General features: G+C 48.1%; 1 protein-coding gene across 12 annotated transcripts in view; it reads right to left on the bottom strand.

Moving 5' to 3' along the window:
* The window catches only part of PTK2 (protein tyrosine kinase 2), a 256,989-nt gene extending 242,269 nt beyond the window's left edge, over positions 1-14,720 (bottom strand). For 7 of the 12 annotated variants that reach the window (XM_053208064.1, XM_053208059.1, XM_053208066.1 and 4 more), the window contains exon 1: positions 13,781-13,943. The gene's annotated coding sequence lies outside the window, so the exon portion shown is untranslated. Of the gene's footprint in view, positions 1-11,532; positions 11,634-13,780; positions 13,944-14,384 lie in introns of those variants that run through there. The other 5 variants (XM_053208062.1, XM_053208072.1, XM_053208063.1 and 2 more) reach the window with 4 other exon arrangements.
* Positions 14,721-21,529: the final 6,809 nt, after the last annotated feature.

Genomic DNA, 21,529 nt, shown 5'->3' with positions numbered 1-21,529 from the left:
AATGATCTCCACTTCTTACGCACCTGTCAATTACATCCATTTTTTTTTCAATCTCCTGACAATTAACAGGAAACTTGAGTTTCATAAGCTGCCTTCACACCCTCCTCACCCACTGAAAACATCACCAGTGAGTTTAAAGTCAGGAGACCTAAGAGTCTCTCGAGAGTACCCTCCTTCACAGCAAAGAGCCAGGTACCCTCTCTGGGTTATTTCTTCAACTCTCAAGTGAGAACTCTGGACTAGATGATCCCTAAATTTAGATCCACTTCTAAAATCCTAGACTATATAAAACAGGGGACAGACACCCCATGGAAAAGTTTACAATTTCCAATGAAATGGTTGAAAGGACAGATTCAAAGGACGGATGAAAATCAAACATCAACTCTTCCCCCACCAAACACTCAATCGTGACCTGTCAAAAACTAATGCTTCTGTAGACAACTGGCACTTAAACTCAGTTACTCCTGCCACCTGTTCTATCATGTCAACACCTTAGGATACAACTCGTGTATTTTTTCCAGAGCAGAAAGCAAGCTTTTTTTTTTTTTTTTTTTTTTTTTTTTTTTTTTTTTTTGCCATGACACAGCCAAGGAGATTCCAAATGTTCTGCCTACACTGGAATCACAATGATCCCCAGCATGAACTCTTAAGGGTGGCACCTTAAAGAGCCTAAGGTTTTTCACTTTTAACTTCTACACCATCACCAAATTCCAGCATTTCTTACATCTCTGCCATTCAGGACACTTGGCCCTTAATGGAGGTCACAATTTTTCTTAATAGGAAAAGGGAAACTTTCCCAGACATACACCCATTTGCAAACTCTCCCCTCTAAGATTCATCTCCTATAGAGCAGCCGTGTATCACCCAATACAGCAAATCTCTGTAGGGATTACCATAATCTGAAATACATAATTCTAAACTGCATATAATAATGTTGACATCAGATGTGAACCAATCCAGTTTAGACCCCAGAACACCAGATTAACCCGCCTGGTGCTATTTCAAACATTAACCACCAGCTTCCCAGCTCCTCCTGCATTCCGTTGACGTTAACAACATGAGTTCAGTACTGTCTTACAACCATTAACTATTAACACACTTCTCAGTGGATGGAAAAACTACACTCGTTTTGGAGTTTACAGAGCCCACTAAAAGTGACACTGGTCCAGCTCTCATAGCCATGTGACTATTAAGATATGCCTAACAGTTTATAAACTTCAGCTTTACCTAACACACGGCAGCATGTCGAAACATCCATGGCAATCAAAGTGCCAAACACCCGGCTGGCCTTCTGTGGACCAAAACTGTGCCTTGTTTCATCTTTTGGAGGGGGGAGGGGAGGCCAGGGGAGAAGTCTTAATTGCCAGTTGGTACAGTTCGGCTCAGGAAACAGCTGCCTGTGCTTGTGTTTTATGCAGCAGTCTGGGATGTACGACATTTAAGGTAAGAGTCCTGGGGTCTGGATGCTGAGCCTTCCCTTACAGCCTCACACCTGCACAGAGGCTGTCAGAGGCCTACAACCTAACAATAGGAGGGGTCCCCCCTTGGGGCGGGCTCGCTTTTGATACTCTGACAAAAGCCCGGGCGAACCCTCCCAGGGACAACAACTGGTGTGTGTGCACACACACTTCTGATTTCCGTCCCTGCGGTTCACGGACCTAGGAGAGAGCGCTATCTCTTCAAGCAACAGTCTGACCAGGCGGCACTTAAAAGTAAAAAGGTCTCTGTAGACTTTTTACCGAGCGAGAAATCCGAGAGCCATCCTGGAACTGTCCTGGACACCCCCTCTCTCGGCCCTACCTCTGCATTTCCCTGGTCAGAGCCTGGGAGACAGACTCAGAAACAGGCCTCAAATCAGCCCTCTCTTCAGTTCCTCAGTCGTGCCCTTAATTAAGGCCTTCTTCACTTGTGTGTACAACGTAATTGTATAATTAAAAGAACACAGGCTGTTAAATCAGACCATCTGAACTTTGCCCATCACTTTACTAGCTGAGCGACACCAGGCAGCCACTTCCTTAATGACAAGGGTCTGGTCCCTCTGCCTTCTGAAGTGCACCCTGGCGACACCTCCCTGCCCGACCCTCGTCCTCCTGCCGTAGAAGTCGGCTCCCGTCAGAGTCAGACGCACACCGCTTTGATCCTGCAGACAGTATCAACCTCACCTCCTCCTCTACCCAACCCACCCTGTACTACCAAACACCGGCGCCAGCATTCGGTTCCACAAACCCCAGCCTCCCACCTCCGCACCCTTCCACGGGGTGTGTCCTCCGGGAGGCCCCACCTGCTTCCCATCATCCGCGGTATTTCTATGACTCCTGCAGACAGCCAGACCTGCGGAGGTCACAGCATTTGGCCCACAGCCAGATTTTGTGTGGTTTCTTGACTAAAAAAGATTTTTACCTTTTTAACGGGTTGTTCACACACACACACACACACACACACACACACACACACACACACACAGATCTGTGACAGGCCCAATGTAGCCCACAAAGCCTGAAACATTTACCGTCTGGCCTTAAAGAGAGAAAGTTTGCCAGCCTCTGAGCTTGACCATGACTGGGGACCTGCCCTCCAGGTCCGCAGAGCACTCCACTATGGCACTCCCACTGTGGGTGTCCCGTTCCATGTGGACTGCATCGTTCCCCTTCTGCCCTGCTGTCTGTGCCCCCACGGGCACTACACCGTGCACAAGACAGGCCCTTAACACTGCTGACTCTTGAACCACTGGGTCGACTTTTGCACAGATTGTTTTTTTTTTTTTTTAATTTTTTTTTTTAACATTTATTCATTTTTGAGACAGAGAGACACAGCATGAACGGGGGAAGGTCAGAGAGAGAGGGAGACACAGAATCTGAAACAGGCTCCAGGCTCTGAGCTGTCAGCACAGAGCCCGATGCGGAGCTCGAACTCACGGACCGCGAGATCATGACGTGAGCTGAAGTCGGATGCCCAACCGACTGAGCCACCCAGGCGCCCCTGCACAGATTGTTTTCAATAAATACTGCACAGTAAATGTATTTTCTAATTTTCTTCACATCCTCTTTTCTCTAGCTTCCTTTATTATGAGAATATAGCATATCACACACACACAAAACACTCATTAAACATTTAAAAAAATGTTTTTTTTAAGAAAGGGTGCCTGGGTGTCTCAGTCAGTTAAGTGTCCAACTTCGGCTCAGGTCATGATCCTGTGGTTTATGGGTTCGAGCCCCGCGTGTAGGGCTCTGTACTGATAGCTCGGAGCCTGGAGCCTGGAGCCTGCTTCGGACTCTGTGTCTCCCTCTCTCTCTGCCCCTACCCTGCTTGCACTGTCCCTCTCTCTCTCTCAAAAATAAGTAAACATTTAAGAAATTAACAAAATACACGTTAACTGCAAATTTTCATTATACAGGTGTCAGTGCCCTAAACCCCTGCACTGTACAAGGGTCAGCTGGGCCAGCACGTCACATCTGTACAGCATTTTACACAGTAACTGCACACAGAGCCTCAAAGGCTGAGATTACAGATACTAGACTTTATAGATAAGGACAGTGTCAGAAGTCACATGACTAAAGGCAAAGCCCCAATGTGTGAACCCAGACCTTCTGTTTCCTAAATAAGATGCTCTTTCCATCAAGGAGACCTGCCTCCTTACACAAACTACAACACCTAGAATCTTCACTCACTAATACCGGAGACCTGAAGGGAGGGATAAAATGTAATTTCTGACCCATTACTTAATTTTGATAATTTTCAAGTTAATGCTACTTTTTATAAACAAAACTGAATCAGATGCCCACAGTAACCACAAGGCAGATATGTGTAAGTATCAGTACTTCATGGTTTCCTACTCAACGCACCACATCTTCCCGTTATCCCACCTCCACCACCCCGAGAACCCAAACTGCACCTACGGAAGGGCTCCATGACAAGCCTTTGAAAGGGGCTCGACCATCTGTCCAGCTCTTGTAGCTGCAGACAGACTCCAGAAAAAGTCAACCTTGCAGCAGCAAGGATACCTGTACTGGAGGTTCTCCAGGGCAGACCCACGTACCATTGCAAATCCCTAATGAGGTTCTCAAGAGCCCGGCCAGCACCGTCGAAGAGAATGTCCCATGATGATGAAAATGTTCCAACTCAGCAGTGTCCAGTGGGGTAGCCACTAGCCACATGTGGGTGCCGAGCACTCGAACTGGGGCTAGTGTGACTGTGAAACAGAACTTTTACTTGATTTTAATTTAAATAGCCACACGTGGCTAGCAACTACAGCAGGTGACACAGATCCAAGGCTAGACTCCAAACACTGCAGGAAAATGATAAAGAATTTTCCTTGGCTCCTCAACTACAGGCCAGGTTATTGGCTCCACCCCTTCCCCTGAAAAAGACTATAAAAAACATGGAGAGAATACTTTAAAAATCTTAAAAGCAACCGGAAACTGACAACAAGGAAATACCGGGCCAAAATTAAACCGAACTCAGGAACCCAAAGAGATAAACGAGCACAGAAACCACCTTTGCCCTGAAGTCACCTGCCAATTCTGAACGTTTTCAACTTTCATTTTTACAACAGGGAAATAGGAATCAAAGGCCAGATCCCCCAACATGTCTACCAAAACCCCTACCTCCATGAGCATGACCCTAAAGGCTAACAGCTCAAGGTAAGAGAAACCAGCAGTGAATCATCTCTCCAGTAAAATTCCAGCATCAGGTGGTCCAGGTCTGCACTTGGTTTAAGGTGATCCCAAACTGGGTGAAGCAAAAAAGAAAATAATATACTCTCTAGAGGGGCTACATCTTTATTCTATGCCTCAAAAGAGTCCTACAAATAATGAGGATTAAATGAAGAATCCTACAAATAATATCCCACACCATCAATAAAAAGGATCTCAAAATGAATCACAGACTTAAATGTAAAACCCGAAACTCTTTTAGAGGGGAGGGGGGAGGGGAGGACACAGGAGAAAACTTTTGTGACCCAGGATTAGGCAACGATTTCATAACTATGACACTAGAAAAGCACAGTCCATAAAGCAACAAGTTGATACACGAGACATCATCAAAATTCATACCTTCTGTCCTTCAGGACCCTGTTAAGAGAGTGTAAAAACAAGCTGCAGCATGAGAGACAGGCACAGCATGATCTAATAAAGACTTATGTCCAGAGTACATAAAGAACCCACCAATAAGAAAAAAAATCAATAGGCAAAAGATTTGAATACCAAAGAAGGTATATGAGTGGCAAAAAACCTACGAAAAGATACTTAACATCATTAGGCATTTGGGAAACAAGGGAAACCACAAAAAAAGACCATGACACACCTATCGGAATGGCCAAAGCCAGAAGACTAGCCACACCGAGTGTTGCCCCAACAATCCAGAGCAACTGGAACTCTCCCACAAGGCTGGGAGGAATGGAAAATGGCCCATCCATCCAGAACAGAGTGTGACATCTTCTTAAAAAGTCAAGCATACACCTACCATATGGTCCAGCCATGACAGTCCTAGAGCCAGCCATTCCAGGAGAAATGAAAGCCTATGTCCACATGAAGACTTGGACAAAATTATTCATAGACTTTATTTGTAACAACTCAAAACTAGAAACAACTCTCTACACATTGACCATATTCAATACCATCCCAAGCAACGTCAGGGAGAAATTTTTTTGGAAGTTAAGAAGTGATTCCAAAACAGATACAGATCTACAAAGGGTCAAGGATGGCCAAGGTAAGCCTAAAGAGGAACCCAGGTGGGAAGAGCTCCACGATAAGACTTGTTACAGACCTGCAGAGATTCAGACAGCTTAAAGTAGGCTGTACCAATGGAATCAAAGAATCCAGAAACTGAGGCACATACACATGGACCTTTCATTTACAACAGTGGTGGCACTGAAGAGCATTGGGGAGAAGATGATCTTTTTTTTTCTTTAATGTTTATTTATTTATTTTCAGTGCAAGAGAGAGGGGCAGAAAGGGAGGGGGAGAGAGGATCCCAAACAGGTTCTGCGCTGTCATTGTGAAGCCCAGCATGGGGCTCAAACGCACAAACCACAAGATCATAATTGGAGCCGAATCAAGAGTTGGATGCTTAACCGACTAAGTCACCCACGTGCCCCTAAAGACCATCTTTTTGGTAAATGGAGTTAGGACAACTAAATGTCCCCAGACTGATGAAGTTGCGTCCCTTCTTCACACTACACACCAAAACCAGTTCCACGAGATGATAAAGTTAAAGGGTAAAAGCGAAAGTACAAAAAGGCATTTAGAAAGTAAAGGAGAATTAGTTCGTGACCTCAGGGTAGGGAAACAAAAAGCATCAACTACAAAGGAAAAGACTGATAAATGGCAGTAACTAAATTTAAGAACTTTTATTCATCAAAAACAAAACAAAACAAAACCACAGAATTAGTGAATCTGCGTATGACTAAGTGGGAAGAGACAGTGGCAAAATACGCACCCAACAAAGAATGTGTCGTGAGCGTATAAAGTCTACGAATCAATTTAAAACTAACCTAATAGAAAAAATGGGCACTTTGCAAAACCGTGAATCCGAATGGCCAGTAAACACATAAAAAGATATGCAACCTCACTGCAACCAGGAAAAGGTTATTTAAAACCACAAGGCAGCAACACACCAGAAACCACCAGAAGGGGCAGGGAGACCAGAGAGAGGGGCTGAAGGAGTAATCAGAGAGAAGACGGACAATGGATGGAGCCTCCGTTCCGTATACCGAGAAGCTGCTGTAGGCCAGGTGTGCAGAAGTACCTTTAAGGGGGTCAGGGTCTACAACTGACCGTGAACTAGAACTTCAACTTCACTTGACCAATTTAAGGAGAAAGCAATTGTTCCAGACTGTGTCTTCCCACCAGCTCATTTATTTTTTTCTCTGTCACAAAGCTGTACCACCAAAGTTTGATGGGGGCCAGAGGAGGTATGTGGAAACATCCTTTGTACTTCATTTTGAGATTACAGTACACTTAACTCTACCTGTCTATCCCTAATTTGTCTTGTCCACCTTTGTGACAACTTTCACATACTTAAAGACCACGAGGTCCCCCCAGCAGGAGGACAGACTCTTCTTCAATCATTAAACAAACTACCGAGGGCCAACCTACGACAGCAGTCCGAGCAAGCTGTGAAGGACCCACAGACACGTACAGGATAATACCGAGTCCTTGTCCCTGAGCTTAACGATATTCTATTTGCCAACAGGTGCGTCTAACTCTGCATAGGACACGACCAACAGGAGGCACATCACCACTCCCATGTTTGTATACTAACTTTTATCTAGCCCTTTTCTTAGGAAATAGAGGCAAAAGGAAAACAAAATGTATTAAGTCTGGATAGGACTTTGACGCTAGGCACAGAGTCCATTCGCACAAAGCTGCTTAGGAGTCGCCCCAGGACTTGGAGACCCTTCTGACGCTAGTGTAAGTGAGCCAATTTCTCAGCACCAAAACAAAATGTCCAGGGGAACGTGCACCCTATGCACCCACATGTACACACTCTCCTGCTATTTGCCAAAAGCTACAAGCCCAGGGGCCATCTAAACTGCTATCCTAATGCAAAATTATTCATTTAAAATCCAAACCAAGATTCAGAAGACTTAAATGATCTCAGCATAAAACATTCAAAATCCCTGAACAAAATTAGTCGTGAGGTCTTCCCAAGACCCTGAAAATCCTGAGAAACATATCTCAGAGTCCCGAGGTGCAGGCAATCTCCCTGGCCAACCTAAGTGGGATACACCCACCCCTGCCGTTGACCACAGATTCTGCCTGCTGTGAGCTGCATCTCTTTTAAAACACTCTCAAGTAGAGGTTCACTGACATCAGCAGAAACAAAAGCTCCTGGACCCAGTGTTAAAGCAGTCGGCTGGCCCCACCCCCAGTCTGATTCAGGAGGTCAGAGGTGGGGCAGGAGCGTGCGCATTTCTATCCAGGTCCCAGGGACAGCGAGGCGAGGCGGCCACACCGGGGGAGCCTCTGCCAACAACCTAGAGTTTGCTGGAGACCATGCGCACGTGCGCTTCCCCACGCAACACAGCAAGACTAGGAGGAACCTGCTGAGGAAGAACAAGCTACTCTTCTTACCCAAATATTGACTTTCCTTACCTGAGTGGAGGCAGGTGACCTGTCACTCAAAATGTTTTCTCTGAATAACAGCATAAAAGACTCGTCAGGTCAAGGGAGAGCTGGAGTGCAGAACTCACGTTATAGCGTTAGGAAGATGAAACCCCTCTTTTAAAATGGTTTCAGGGCATCATGTAAACCCTTGTGAAGTATCTGATGGATCCAACCGATTAGCAAAAGATACATCAGAGCTTCTAGAGACCGGGAATCAAGGATCTTTTCTAAACCCCATTCATTTCGTGTCACCTTGAGCAATTTTCTGTCTTCAGAACATAGAATGAGTCCCAAGGAACCCATGATCAATTCCGACAAAATCATTTTTTCTAGGGAAAAAAATACACTTGAAAATTGTAAAAGGACAGAGAACTGTCTTTCTCCTGGCTCAAGTTTAATAATATCTATAATCTAAAATAAGGCAGACAAAAGCAGAAACACGGATAATCCACGATGTCCCCTCGTATCAAGTCCTACTTGGTTCTTAGGTAAGGTTCTTTACCAAGGCAAACAACACAGTGGACAGCTGACACAGTACGAGTTCTCCAATCACTAGTACACCTGGGTTCTCTCCTTCAACAAGTATTATTGTGCCGGACGTTGGGCATGCCATAGTGCAGGAAACAAAGTTTCTGCCCTCTTGGGGCTTAAATTCTGTAAGACACACAAGGCTCTACAAATACAGAAGGTACAAAACCACACCAGTCTGCCTTCGGTCCCTCAAAGACAAACTCATGGTGCTTTGGTCACAAGTAGACCCAACAAGCACCTACCGCTCACAGAATCGAAAGCACCAAATGGCAGAACTTTTAAGATAGAGTATGGAGGCAGAAGGGAGATCCTAGGCACAGAAAGCCCAGATACAACTTTCCAGATTCTTCTGAGCTTGGTTTTAGTCCACTGGCCCCAAATAAAGGAGTACAGAGTAAGTCAACTCTTAAAAGCAGGATGGAAAATTCTAAATCGGTGAGAATGAGCACATTCATTGCAGAAACATTTCTAGAGCACCAGTGTGTTAGAGATTATAAATGCTAGAATTTACTCCAAGGGAATTAAACCTGTACGAGAAACGTGCCATTTACTTTTCCCTTACGTTACTCCTTGCTTCCCACAAAACCATATTCATAAACAACCCCTCCAGAAAAAGTCACTGACACCCCCCGAAAAAGTCACTGATGAAAAAACTGTATAAATGTGGAAATTACCAAAGCATATCCTTTAACAAATAAGAAGCATCAATCACTGCACCATACATTACACGTTTTCATTTAACAAACTCTAAATTAATTTAACATAATTAAAAAACAATGTTGGTATGTTCATTAAAACGTTTACCTACACTATGTTGGCCAGATCGTAACTTCACGATATGAAAGGGTCAGATTGAAACAGGAAATGTAACTACTTAAACTTTCCTGTGCCCTTGCACACTGTTCGCTCCCACTTCAGAAGGCTGGATTGGGATCTGTAAGACCAGTGCTCCTCTAGTCAGAGGCTGCACAGAAAGTCCAGCAGGCCTCACCAGCCAGGATCTGCCACCTGTGGGCCAAGAGACCCACGGCAGGCTACTCTGCCTCCAGACTTACAGAGTTTCGTCTGTAAAATGAGCATATGGCTCTCGTGAGGAATAAAGGAGATACAGCACAAAAGCAATCGGCTCAGGTCCCATCTCCCAGAGTTAATTCATCTGCAAAAGGGTAGTGACCCCTACAATACCACACTGTACCCACACGGGTGCCCAGCAACATTACATGTCCTCTCCTGTCAGAGGCTAATATTGAAATGGATGACTTTTGTCACTTTTCTTGTTCTGAAAAATGAGTTAACAGTAAGCGGCAATGTATATCAGTAAGATCTAGGCAGGATTATTTTAAATACAAAGCTTATAAGTGAACGCCTTCATGTCCTGAAAACAGGTAAGCTTTGTGATGATACAACTAGTTTTCTTCTCAAAGGCTTTCAATTGCTTAAAAGTGGGAATAGTGCCAACCAGGTGAAAATATTTATTTCATACTTTCATCTAAAAGCCATTTCATTAGTGCTTACACAAATCAGACTATAATTAACAACATGTGCTAAAAATTCCATCTAAACTGAAAGTTGAATTACATATGCTTATCTGAATTTTATTTCCATCACAGAGCCTAGCAAAAAAAAAAAAAAAAAAAAAAAGGAAAAACAATACAATTGTTATAGATAGGAACAGAGAGGCTTCTTCTACTTTATAATCAGAAACACATTTACGCGGTTCTGAATGGTAAGATTTGGCACAATTCCTAGAAATTAATGCCAGAAAGTGGCAGACAGGAATTTCATTTCTCCTGCACCAGGCTGTCTTTTGGGAGTCATGACATGGAAGAAAAAGGAAAAAAAAAAAAACAACTTTGCCAAAATGTTAGTACAGAGAAAAAGACATCAAGGGTTCAAATAATCCATTACTACACATGCTTTACAGAAGGGAAGTAAAAAAACAACTTCTTAATGTAGGTGGTTGAGGCAGTGACACACAGGTACAGCCAAAGATGACCTGGAACTGTCCTCATCCTGTCCCATCGAGGACCCTTCTAAGGACAGAGAAGCAGCTTCATATTTGAGTGCTTACTGCATTCACAAACTTCCTGGAGTTATTACTATCGACTCAAATAAGGTCATTTACTTTGCCCAAGTTTTTAAAATTTGCATTTTAAATAATTTATATGGGCATCAGTAAAAATTCTCAAAGACCCACATAGCAATTTTTTGCTATTTAAGGGATTTTAATAAGGGAAGATACAGTAATGAAAATAAGTTCTTAAGCTAGAGCTTTAAGGCAAAGTAAATTACTACAGAAACTAAACTTTACTGATTTACAAGCAAAAAAATCCCTCATTCGCAAATGATAAAAATAATAGAACTTTTAATTATATTGAGATTTAAAATAAGATTTTAGCTAAAACTCTGTCTAAACTGAAAATGTTTAATTTTAGAGGTTCAAGATTTATATATTGAATTAAGACTTTGAATCTTATCTTTTGTTGTGCTACTTTTAAGACAATTTTTAATTATTCATTCTTGAGAGAGACAGAGTGTGAGCAGGGGAGGGGCAGAGAGAGAGGGAGACACAGAATGCGAAGCAGGCTCCAGGCTCCGAGCTGTCAGCACAGAGCCCGACGCGGGGCTTGAACTCACAAACTGCGAGATCATGACCTGAGCCGAAGTTGGACGCTGAACCGACTGAGCCACCCAGGCACCCCAAATCCGCATTTTTTAAAGGGGCTATTTTTAACAATACAATTTTGTTATTTAGACAACTTCTCCAACTTCCTGGCAAGAAAAGTTATCTGACTTGCTAAAGAACCCAATTTGAAGAACTAGGACATTAAGTTCTGTAATTTCCAACAACGAGCATGGAGCGTTAGAGAAACTACTTTAGTTAGAAAGTACTCACTGCGGTTCCCAACTTCCAGCTTCCCCAGACACCGCTTTGCCGCTTCCCTCACGGAACCTCACTCCTAACCGGACACTATTCACCTTCAGTGCACTGCCCGCCTGAAAAGAGGCTGAAGTCATGCGTCCTCTAGGCCTCTGCTCCAGTATTCTTTGCCCCGAACCTTAAATACTAGGTTTTGGATTCAATGTCTTTATTTATCCAAGGACTTGCTTTTTTTTTTTTTATTTTTTGTTGAGAGACGGAGAGAAACAGAGCGTGAGCAGGGGAGGGGCAAAGAGAGGGGGACACAATCAGAAACAGCCTCTGGGCTCTGAGCTGTCAGCACAAAGCCCAACAAAGGGCTCGAACAGTCGAACCGAACCGTGAGATCGTGACCTGAGCTGAAGTCAGACACTTAACTCACTGAGCCACCGCCACCCAGGCGCCCCAACCAAGGACTTGCTTTTTGATGCATCACCTCTGAATAATGTGTAGGTCTCTCTATTCAGTGCATATCCTAACGTCTTCCACTGATTGGAATGTTTTAAAGACAGTCATGTATTTTAAACAATCTTTTCCCGGTTTTCAATATTGAATTGGATTATTTCATAACCACCTAAATTACTTGATCTTGCTGCTTCTTCAACATTTAGTACCACAAAAGTATTCAAAAGACTACTGGTAGGTCGGGTGGTATTCCCCCTCCAAGGGCAGACACAAATATAAAACAATATACGTCTAAAGACGCTGAAACACAAACTTCCTTTAAAAGTTTCATGTGTCTAAATATTGCGAGGTGTCAAAAGTTATCTAGAAAGTGCAGCTGCCTGAAAATATTGCCTAGACTGTACCTCAACAAAAATAAGTTGAATGCTAATTCACTATGTATCTTCCAATCACTTCATCCATGCTTTTCAGATTTTCAGAGATCAAACAACCAACCAGCATTCTCATTTGCAGGACAAGACTATTTTCTTTACCCATTATACAAATAAAATATTAGGGGTGAGACTCTGGTATTTCATTTCAAATAGCGACAGCCTATTTTTCCAACCACGAAAATGTTTACATTCTACCTAAGAATCCCAACCACGGTCGTCTTAAGCACAGATCTCCAAACTCTTACAACGCCTTCAGCTTGAACGTATTTCAACCAATTCCCATAATTACTACAATATTACTATTATCTTAGTCTCACTGCCAAAAACCCAGCTGCAGGCTAACTATGCAAGAATGAGACACTGTTGAAATGACTCAAGAAAAATTTCTTTTTACTCTTAGTGCGTTAAGCTAAATCCTGCAATTAATAAAACCAAGGAACCACACACACACACACACACACACACACACACACACACACACACAGCCTCCTCCTGAGAAAGAAAAGGAAGCCAGGGAGAAACAGCGAGTCGTTCTTCCACCTACCCCGGCAGCAGAGCTGGGGGCTGGGGTGGGCAGAGGAGGAAACTTGGAGGCACAATGAATCAAGAGGTCCAGGGCTATCGCCCAGAAAACCACAGGGCCTCGGCAAGTTGAGCGCCAGCAGCGGGGAAGGAGCCGACCGCGATCCGGGTTCGAGGCCCGCCCTTCCCTGCCCGAGGGCCAGGGAGTCTGCATTCCGGGTCCGGGTGATGCCCCCAGGGTCCCCAAGGATTTCCTTCTTCCTCCTCCTTCCTCTCTCCCCCCTTTTGTTTTTGAGGCAATCGGCCCGCTCCCAAGGAGCCCGGCGGCTGGCCTCCCCAAGCCGCCCACCACCCCCCCACCCCGGCCTCCAGACCCTCCGCCTCTCCGAGGCCCCCGAATGCATCTCCCTTCCCACCTTCCACGAACCCCCCGGCCTTCTCAGTTCCCCCAAACGCCCCCCGTCTACCCGAGCCCCCCGGCCTGCCCGAGCCCGTCGGCCTCCCCACGTTTCCTGGCCTCCCCACATCGCCGTCCTCCACCCATCGCCGTCCTCCCAGAACCCGCCCCCTCGTCCTCCCCGGTCCCTGGCCTCTCCGAGCCCCCCGGAACCCCCCGTCCGCCCCACATCTCGAGCCTCCCCACAGCGTCGTCCTCCCGGGGCCCCTCCCTCGTCCTCCCCACATCCCCGGCCTCCGAGCCGCGCGCGGGAGGGGCCCGTCTCGGCCGCATCCGCCGCCCGGACCGGCTGCTCGCCCCTCGCGGCCCTCCGCCCGCGGGCCGCGGCCCTGCCAAGCCCCAGCTCCGGGAGTCGGCCCGCCCGCCCGCGCCCCGGCCCCCGCCCCCGCCCCGGCCCCGCACTCACTCGGGCGGCGCTGGGCGCCGGGAGGCGAGGGCAGACGACTGCCAGGCGGCGCCGCGAACGCCGGGACCGCGCTCCCTCCCACGCCTCACGCCGCGGGCGCACAGCGGTCCCGGCCCGGCAGCGGCGGTGGCGGCGGCGGCGGGCTTGCGCCCTCGGGGCCGTGCTGCGTCGGCGCGGGCCGCGCGTGCGCGGCGACCGGCTGAGGCGCGCGACCCCGCCACTGCGCGCGCCCGGCCGCGTCCCCGCGCCGAGCTTCCGCCTCCCGGGAGGACCGGGCATGCGTTCCGCGGCCCGCGCATGCCCAGCACGCGACGAGGCTCCGTTCCCAAGATCGCGCCGGAGAGCCGCGCCGGGCCTTCGAGACGGCCAGGGGCTGCGCGCGGGCGTGGCCGCGGGGGTTGGGGGAGACACGGGAGGCCGGCAGAGCCGGGGTCCCCCCTCCCCCCGATAGCACTCTGGGCGGGCGGGGAGGGGACCGACTTCGGGGAAGCCCTCTGCCCCCTGCCCGCCCGCAAGGCCCGGACGCGGCCCCTCCGCAGGGCCTTCGTCGCCGGCCGCCCTGCAGCCCGAGCCCAGGGCCCACACCCCCGCGGGGCGCGCCTACCGAGACGAGTTGGGTATCCTGGGCCCCTCTGCACAGAGGCAAAGGGAGTGAGGCTCAGGGATGTGTTGACTGGCATCACCGCTAATGCTGGGCCCTGCCAAGACTGGATCTCCACCCAAGCGCCCGCTGAGCCCCGATCTGCGGCCTGGGCGCTGGTCTCCTAGGTCTTGAACCTCGAGAAAGAGGAGTAGGACCCCCGGCACTTGGGAGTCACCAGGCAGAGGGCAGCTGAGAAGAGAGCCATGTCCGAGGGGAGCTGACTACCAATGACTGGAGCCTGGGCGGGGGTAAAAATGCAGCCTTCCAGGGGCTTCTTAAGGCATCTTTATTCTTTAGGCAGCAGGGAGCCTTTGGAGGGTTTTAAGCAGGAAGTTAATATCTGATTTGTGTTCTTTAGAAAAAAAAAAAAAAGGTGACAACCTTGCGGTAGGAAATGAAACCAGAAGCAGAGCAACTTTCATTTTTACGGTGTCACTTTGCTCCTCACCACAAGCCAGGAGGCAAGTTAGACACATGTTCGTTTTAAAGGTGAACTCCCTGAAGCTGAGAAAGGTAACCCCCCATTCTGCTCTCGGCAACAATTTGACTCTGGTTACAACAGAAGCAGGTGAAATAAAGCAATTTTGCTTACAAAGAGCTTTACTGTATTTAAATATGTTCACTGTTCTTTAATGAAATGTATACGGTTTTTTGGTGGGTTTTTTTTTTTTTTTTTTAACCTACATTAAAGATTGCAAGGAAGTGTGTCAGCCCCAGGGCTTTTATACCCAGTGTTTGGTCCACCTGGAGTTCTCTTCCCTCTGCTTGGAACTTCTTCCTCCCTCACTTTCTCAGGCTTACATGTCACCTTATTAGATGCCAACTGACCACTCTGTGTGTAATAGGAACCACCCACTACCCTCCATGGTTCCTCTCTCTCTCTCTCTCTCTCTCTCTCTCTCTCTCACACACACACACACACACACACACGGCCCCCTGACTCAGCTCTGTTGTTCTCCAAAGCATCTATTGTCCTCCGCAGCCCTACACTGTGTAGTTGTTTATTTCTTGCTTGTATGTCCCTGTCCCAGAGCGTTAGATTCATTAAAGCAAGGACTTTGTTCACTTATGGGTCCCTGGCACATAATGAGACACTTGTGAAGTGACTGCAGCTTTGGGTGACGGGAAGTGAGAATCTGTTATTAAAAGTGTAAGAGGGGCGCCTGGACGGCTCGGTCACTTAAGCATCGGACTTCCACTCAGGTCATAGTCTCACAGTTTATGGGTTCGAAGCCCTGCCTCAGGCTCCGTGTAGCCAGCTCAGAGCCTGGAGCCTGCTTCAGATTCTGTGTTTCCCTCTCTCTGTCCCTCCCCTGTGCTCACTCTCTCTCTCTCTCTCCTTCTCTCTCTCTCAAAAATACACATTTTTTAAAATTAAAACGTACAAGACAAAGGACACCTATGTGGCTCAGTTGGTTAAGTGTCCGGCTTTTGGTTTCAGCTTAGGTTACGATCTCACAGTTTGTGAGTTCGGGCCCCGCATCAGGCTCTGTGCTGACTGTGCAGAACCTGCTTGAGATTCTTTCTCTCCCTCTCTCTATGCCCCTCCCCCCTCTCTCTATCTCTCTCTGCTCCTCTCTCCCTTTCTCTCTCAAAATAAATAAGCTTTAAAACGAAAAGTAGAAGAAAGTGGGAGTCAGGGAGGGGAGTGGAGGGACACAGTGGATTACAGCAAGGATATCTTTGCAAGGATATCTTTGCGGGGTGCAGAGCGGGGCGGGGGAGTTGCGGCTTCATGTGGTACACTAACAATGGCCACCGACTTGTTGACAACTGTTCCCAACAAGACATAGAATCTGGTCGTTCCCTCCTTGACTCTGGATGGATCTCCTGACTTGCTTGACCAAGATGTGTCACAAGTGATGTTGTGTGACTTCTGAGCCAAAGCTGCAGGAGGTGGTGTGGCTTGCTTTTCACCTTCTAAACCAGTCAGGGGGTCTGGCAAGGAGGGAGGAGGCCATGTGGAAGCCGACCACCCGGCTCTAGTCAAGCATTCAGCCAGCTGCAGCCACCGGAGACCCAGAGAGGCCAGCAGAACCGTGGACTCACCCAGCCCACCCTGGCCAACCGGAGGACCCTGAGCAAATAAAATACCTGTGGTTTTAAGCCTCTAGACTTGGGCATAGTCACACGGCCATAGGTAACTGATACATTCAGCTTCCTCAAGGTTATCCTGGAGCACTTGAAACTGACGCTCTTGAAGGGCAGCCTTGATTACTCTTCTACTTAATAAAAGAGGAAAAGGGGGTGCAAACAGGTACAAAGAGGAGAAAAAGTAGACAGAAAAGGAGCAGCAGGTAGCCCAGCAGACCCTCCTTACCCCCTGAGCACACTCTGTGGCGCCTGAGAGCTCAGGTTCAGGAGTTCAAGAACAATGGAGCTGACCCAGGTTCAAGTTCAACCGTGTGCCAGCATCTGATGCTGGGCTGTCCACATGACATCATTCCTTATCTGTCAGTGGAGTTTATAGAGAAAACTCCATATGTCAGGTTGTCGTGGGGAGAAAATGAACCCTTCTTGTAAAATGGCCAGCAGAGCGCTTGGCATAATAGACCCTCAATGAGTGTTATTGATTAGCAATAGCATTTCTGTACAGGTCACTATGAATCTTGATGGTCATGGGGGGGGGGGTTCAAAAGACCACCCAGAGTATAATGTTAACAAAAGCTGATTTTATTAAAAATAGAACTACCCTATGACCCAGCAATAGCACTGCTAGGAATTTACCCAAGGGATACAGGAGTGCTGATGCATAGGGGCACTTGTACCCCAATGTTTATAGCAGTACTTTCAACAATAGCCAAATTATGGAAAGAGCCTAGATGTCCCTCAACTGACGAATGGATACAGAAGATGTGGTTTATATATATGATGGAATACTACTTGGCAATGAAAAAGAATGAAATCTGGCCATTTGTAGCAACGTGGATGGAACTGGAGGGTATTATGCTGAGTGAAATAAGTCAGGCAGAGAAACATACCATAGGTTTTCACTCATTCGTGGATCTTGAGAAACTTAACAGAAGACCATGGGGGAGGGGAAGGGGAATAAAAAAAGTAACAGAGAGGGAGGGAAGCAAACCATAAGAGACTCTTAAATACTGAGAACAAACTGAGGGTTGATGGGGGGGGCGGTGGATGGGCTAAATGGGTGATGGACATTGAGGAGGGCACTTGTTGGGATGAGCACTGGAAAAGCTGATTTTACTCGGCTCTGTGGGTCAGATGCTATGTCCACGGTCTCCAAACCTCACAGCAATCCTGCATCACGAACACGATTAACACCACCCTCATTTTACTGATGTGAAAACCATAACAAGAAAGGAAGCAATGGGACAGACAGCAGGGCTGAAACTCAAAGCCACAGCTTTGTGAAGCCCCTGCTGCACTCACACCCCATACAAAAAACGAAACGCACAGACCATGTAGCTTCTCCCCTTCCTGCACTGTGCCAGACAGGCTAGGCACTGACCTTATGTGAGAAGCATTCAGGAAGGGCTTCCTGTGCGTTGGCAAAGCAGCTTCAGGGACCCTGGGAGCACTTCCCCCTTGAAAAGCAACCCCCCACCTCCCTGGTCTGGTGAGGGCTTGTCCCTAGCAGGGACTTGCTCAGAGTGGAAGCAGAAATACGCTTTAAGGCTGGGGGTAGAGGCAGTAAGGAGGAGGCACAGTAAGAAGCTGATGTCACCAAGAAGACACTAAAGCCCAAGTTATTGCCCACATCATGGCACTGACCAGCCTGCTGGTCCGCATGGAGAAACTGGGATGAGAATAAGTGGGACCCAGGAGACTGGTGTCTGGGACACTTGTAGATCCAGTAAGATGTGCCCCTGGGAGACACGGGTGTGCTGCTGGCCCTCAGGTGTTAAGGATCAGGAGACCGGTCAGGAGGAGGGACACACAGCAGCAGAACAGAGAGAGGAGTCCAACAGACCTGGTTCAAACCCCAGTCCCCCACGTGACAGCCACTCCACCTCTCTGACCTCCACTTCCTCATCTGTAAAATCGGGAGAGGGAGGGGGCAGACTGCAAGAGCAGAAGCGGGGGGGGGGGTATAGGGTGTCCGTAGGGAAGATGCTCAAAGGAGAAGCAGGGCAGAGGAGGAACAGTGTGTGGGACCGGAAGCCAGATTCCCTCCCTTAACATGTGTAGGTAAAGTCAAGGTGAGGTGGGCCACAACCACCACGTGTACCTTGCCCAGGAGAGAACATTCTGGACTTACAGGATGACTAGGATGTTTATGCAGGTTTTACTGTATGTTTGAAATTTCACATTCCAGGGTGCCTGGGTGGCTTAGTCGGTTGAGCATCCGACTTTGGCTCAGATCACGATCTCACAGTCTGTGAGTTCGAGCCCCTAGTGGGGCTCTGTGCTGACGGCTCAGAGCCTGGAGCCTGCTTCAGATTCTGTGTCTCCCCCTCTCTCTGCCCCCCACCCCGCTTGTGCACCTATACGCATGTGTGTGCGTTCTCTCTCTGTCTCAAAAGTTAATACATAAACGTCTAAAAAGGATGAAAGAAAGAGATTTCACTTTCTGTGGGAGTTTAATGTAGGGATGTAGGAATGTGGGACTATCAACACCTCTGAGGGTGGGGAGGAAGGGTCGTGCCCCCAGGGGTGCCTACAATACAATACACACATGTGAGCGACTTACCCCAGGTGTGGGTACACCCTCGGCTGGTGTTGGGGTGCCCCAGCCACAGCCGCTCACACAGATATCCCCGCTCCCTGCCCCACCGTGACGTCCCAGGTGTCTCTGATACAGGGAGCATTAGTTGAACCTCTTCCGGGCCCTTCCAGAGGCTCAGCCCTGGGGGCTGTGTGCCCATAGCAGCAGACACAGGACCTCACAGATGGGACTCTCCCAGGGGTACTGCTCCCAGGTGGGCCCCACACACACTTCCCTGCAAATTCTGTGGGAACCATGCTCAGCACAGAGGGCTGCCTGCTTTCCAGCGTCTACAGGGTAAGCAGACGGCCCTTGAAGGTTTCCCATTTCTCTCATCTTCTCCCCTTTGTTTTTTCTCTCCCAAGTTGCAATTTCAAAGCTTCTGTGTCCATCACGACCTTAGCTTGTAGCAATTCTCGGTGACCGAGGGCAGGGTTCCCCAACTGCATGCAGTGACGGACCTCCTCTTTTTTTCTTCCACTTCCATCATGGACTAATACCTTGGTAAAATGCAATAAAAATTAACTTTCAGAAATAAATGGGATTTTTAAAAAGGCAGAGACGTACAAAATACAAGCCCTGATTTTGTTGTTTTTAGATTTAAACGACATAAAGCAGCCGTCAAATTGCTGCGAAAGTTTCTAGACTCTTAATTCCCTGGCCTATCTCCCCGTGGACCAGTAACAGGTGCACAGACTAGCACCACCATCAGCAGCACAGGGTGGAAGGAGGTTAGAAATAAGATGTGACTGCATCCGAAGTCACACATTTGAATGTGCTTTCACCGAAGTACACGTTAGAGGCAATGCAAACAATAAAAAATTAATAACATTTTCATATATTTATATAACACTTTGTTGTGGGACCTCTATCTCAAATGTTGAACCGAATGGAAAGTTAATTAATGAAGATCAAAACTTTATATCCAAATTAAATAAGATTCAAATATTTTCTAATGTTTATTTATTTTGTTTTTATTTTTGAGGGAGAGAGCATGAGCGGGGGGGGTGGGGGGACACGGAGAATCGGAGAATCTGAAGCGGGCTCTGCGCTGACAGCCGTGAGCCCGATGCAGGGCCCAAACTCCTGAACCACAATATTATGACTTGAGCCAGAATGTGGCGCTCAACCAACTGAGCCACCCGGGAGCCCCTGAACTGTTTTTTTTTTTTAATTTTTTTTAACGTTTTATTTATTTTTGAGACAGGGAGAGACAGAGCATGAACAGGGGAGGTTCAGAGAGAGGGAGACACAGAATCTGAAACAGGCTCCAGTCTCTGAGCTGTCAGCACAGAGCCCGACGCGGGGCTTGAACTCCGGACTGCGAGATCATGACCTGAGCTGAAGTCGGCCGCTTAACCAACTGAGCCACCCGGGAGCCCCTGAACTGTTTTTAACGTCATGTCCTAAAGTTGTCATTAACGCATCACATTTGTATGACAAATACATGCATTCTTGTATTCTTTGTTCTTTTTAGATTTTATTTTTAAGTAATCTCTACACCCAACCTGGGGCTCGAACTCCCCACCCCCAGGTCAAAACTCACGGGCTTTCCCGACGGAGCCCTCCAGGTGCCCCTAGTAGCCAGTATTCTTGCAGTCGCCAGTACGAGGCATGGCGTCGCCGTTCACGTGGGTGCTTCTCCACGTGAACGTCGTGCACAGCCTCTGCACGTGTGCACACAGGCAGCAGGGTCACTGGGACCGCGTGTCCCAAAATACTCTCCACCTGCCACGTGTAATTACTCTGAACGCCACGCTGACCAAGGTCACCGCGATGGCTGCGCTAACTCTGAAAATCCTAAAAATCACGGAATTGTACTTTTTTATTAAAAACAAAAAAACAAGGACTCGACTCCTGGCACCTCGAGTCAGGCTGGCTGAGCCTATCTCCGGAGAATGCTCGCCGGAGTCCAGTCTCACTCAGGTCTCCGCCTGTGATGGCGAAGGGGCCCCATCCCGTCCCCTCGACAGCCCCTGGTGAGCCGCTTCTCATTTTCCGAGTGTCCACAGTCTCCTGGCTCTGGCCAGCCAGGCTCAGGCCCCCGGCCTGCCAGGCACCAGGGGGCTGACCCAGCCTCATCCAAACACACGGGGGCAGAGAGAGCATGTGCTGGTGCGAAGGGAGGGGTGGGGGTGGAGAGACAGAATACCAGATGCGCCCCCCTCCCCTTCCTCTGTCCCAGGACCCCCTTCTCCCCCTGCACACGTTTCTTGGGGCCCCGGGGTGCCCACCTCCCCGGGCAGTTGGCCGGGTCCCAGCGCTAATGCAGCATCACAGAGAGAAGCAGCGGTCAGAGTCGGGCCCATGCGACAGGAGAGCACGTGGCTCCCCGGCTCCCCGTCAGAGGACGTTCAGGACTGACCTGGCTGCCGTTCTGTCAGCTCCCCAGGGCCGGGCTGCGCCCTCCCCATCCCGGCTTCCCCCAAGTCAGCCA

This window comes from Acinonyx jubatus, chromosome F2 (assembly GCF_027475565.1).
Source record: "Acinonyx jubatus isolate Ajub_Pintada_27869175 chromosome F2, VMU_Ajub_asm_v1.0, whole genome shotgun sequence".
Taxonomy (NCBI): domain Eukaryota; kingdom Metazoa; phylum Chordata; class Mammalia; order Carnivora; family Felidae; genus Acinonyx; species Acinonyx jubatus.
Note: the sequence above shows the minus strand (reverse complement) of the source record. Positions and strands in the feature narration are given on the sequence as shown.